This window comes from Trichechus manatus, unplaced genomic scaffold (assembly GCF_000243295.1).
Source record: "Trichechus manatus latirostris isolate Lorelei unplaced genomic scaffold, TriManLat1.0 scaffold00111, whole genome shotgun sequence".
In the NCBI taxonomy this organism is placed as follows: Eukaryota; Metazoa; Chordata; class Mammalia; order Sirenia; family Trichechidae; genus Trichechus; species Trichechus manatus.
The window spans coordinates 3,922,760-3,925,329 of NW_004444047.1; the positions used below are offsets into that span (position 1 = coordinate 3,922,760).

A 2,570-nucleotide genomic window follows, 5' to 3' on the forward strand; every position below is an offset into this window, starting at 1 on the left:
GCCCCCCACCCCCACCCGCGGCGCACGCACTTTGTGTCACAGCCACACAGGACGCTGTGTGGGGACAGCAGCTGAGCCGAGGGCTTTGCGGGTCAGCCCTTTCTCCTCCCGCCATGGTGCTGCACCACAGTCTACTCTCAGCTCCTCAGCTGAGACACGGACCTCAGGCCCCACCCGGCCGCCTCCTCGCTCAGGGTGGTGAGCGGACACCATGGGGTCAGGCGGCATTTCCACCCTTCAGAGCTGCCGGGGCCTCCCAGGCAACCTCAGGCCACCCGCGACAATGAACGAGCTGGCAGGGGGGCCATCTCTAACTGTGTGGGGGAGGGGGCAGATGAGGCACGCTGGTCGCACTCTGAAGGCCTGAGACAGAACCGGGGTACTCACCCAGTCTGGGGTGCTGGCCACCACCCGACTCTCTTGGCCTTTTGGCTGGAGGCCTGGGGGCCCGGGGCTGGATGCACACGGGCCAGACACACGAGTGAGGCCACCTTCGACCAGTTGCCCCAGCTGACATGGCCGCGGAGAGGACGTGACGAGGCCAGCCGAGGTCAGCAGAGCCCTAGTCAGCAGAAGCCTGCTGGCCCGCAGGTTCAGAGCAGTGAGAAATACTGGCTGTTTTAAGCCGCCGAGTTTTGGGGTGGGTTTCCGGCAGCAGCAGCTAACTGACACACGATAAAACCTTATGGCTTCAGATGCTGCCTACTGTCACGCCACTTGGCAATTTCAAATGACCACGATGCTGGAACCAGTAAGGTTTCCAGAAGTCACGTCAGCCAACAGAGACCAGTGCATCCGACCCCGGGCCTCACAGGAGAGCAGACAAGCCAGTTAGCCGGGGGAGAGGAGCCGGCGTGGAGGGAGAGACTCAGCAGCCAGGCTGGGGGCCCTTGGGGGAGGAGGGGCCCACAGGCCACCTGGGCAGAAGCACAGCCCAGGAATGTTGACATTATGGGATATTCACGTGTGCCACGAAGACAAAGCACCTGGTTCCCAAACAGTCTGTTTGCTCTTAGTGGGAGTTCTAAGAAAGGGTAACTAAACAAGAACAACGGATTTAGAAAGTGAATTCAGAAATATTTTGGGTTTGAGGGGCACACCCCACCCCTCTGGATGCGTAATCGTGTCCCAGGGCTCTGCTCGCAGCCTGCACGAAGCAGCTGGGACCTGGGCGGTGTCCGGCGCTCCGTCAGGCAGCGATGCCCACCCACCAGGCTGACCATCCGGGCACCCAGTAAAGCTGAGACCTGGGCGGTGTCCGGCGCTCCGTCAGGCAGCGATGCCCACCCACCAGGCTGACCACCCGGGCAGCCAGTAAAGCTGAGACCTGGGCGGTGACCGGCGCTCCGTCAGGCAGCGATGCCCACCCACCAGGCTGACCACCCCGGCACCTGGTAAAGGCCCCTCTGCCAGCAGCCGTGCCCCTGTGGCCGCAGAGGCCGGAGGCTCCGACGACAAGCCCAGGGCCGCAGAGCAGGCTGGCCTTCTTCCCCCCCAGCGTGCCTTCCCCCTTGTGTGTCTATCCTCAGAAGGGCTTCCTGCCACCTCCTGTTCCTGCCGAAAACTTCAAAGCCCCACCCGGGTGCCGGCACGTCCCACGAGACGCGTGGCGGTCCCCGGAGGGCAGGTCCGTCCCAGCTCCTGCCCTCTCTTCTGGACACGCCCCACTTTCCTGAACCTCCTTCTCCCGTTGGTCTTGGGGTCACGTCTCTGTAACCGTCAATGTCACTGTCAATGTGGTAGCACCCCAAACCCCACCCAGGCCACGTCACTGCCTGGGAAGGCCACTGGCAGTGCCCTCACATCACCTTCCGAGCCTCAGAGCCTCAGCCAGGAGCTCAAGGCCTTGGAGACCCGAGTCAGACCTTCCAGCCCCTCCCTGTCAACTTGCCTTCCGAACGTTCCCTGCCCCACGGGGCTGCACGCAGAGATGCTATAAGCAGGAACGCGCGCACGGGCGCAGGGAGCCAACCAGGAGGAATCTGACCTGCCCCTCACCACGGCGTGGCCGAGAAAGTCACTTCAGGGCCCCAACCTCCAAAGGGGGGCTGACAGCTGAGAGGCAGGGGGCAGCACAGCGCTGGCCCGCACCAGACACCCAGCACCGCAGGGCCACCCCACAGGAGATTCGCGCCACACTTCTGCCTTGATGGTGGCACACAAGTAGGAGCTGTGCACACGGGTGAATGCACATACGTCCGCACACGGATGAGCACACACGGATGAGCACACGGATGAGCACACACGTCCGCACATGGATGAGCACGCACATCCGCACACAGATGAGCACACGGATGAGCACACACGTCCGCACATGGATGAGCACACACGTCCGCACATGGATGAGCACGCACGTCCGCACATGGATGAGCACGCACGTCTGCACACGGATGAGCACGCACGGATGAGCACGCACGTCCACATACGGATGAGCACGCACGTCCGCATACGGATGAGCACGCACGTCCGCACACAGATGAGCACACGGATGAGCACACACGTCCGCACATGGATGAGCACACACATCCGCACACGGATGAGCACACGGATGAGCACACACGTCCGCACAT

The 2,570-nt window shown here is 62.8% G+C and overlaps 1 protein-coding gene across 1 annotated transcript in view; it reads right to left on the minus strand.

Annotated features, from left to right (window-relative positions):
- The window catches only part of RGS12 (regulator of G protein signaling 12), a 122,188-nt gene that overhangs the window by 13,967 nt on the left and 105,651 nt on the right, over positions 1–2,570 (minus strand). The window lies entirely within an intron of this gene.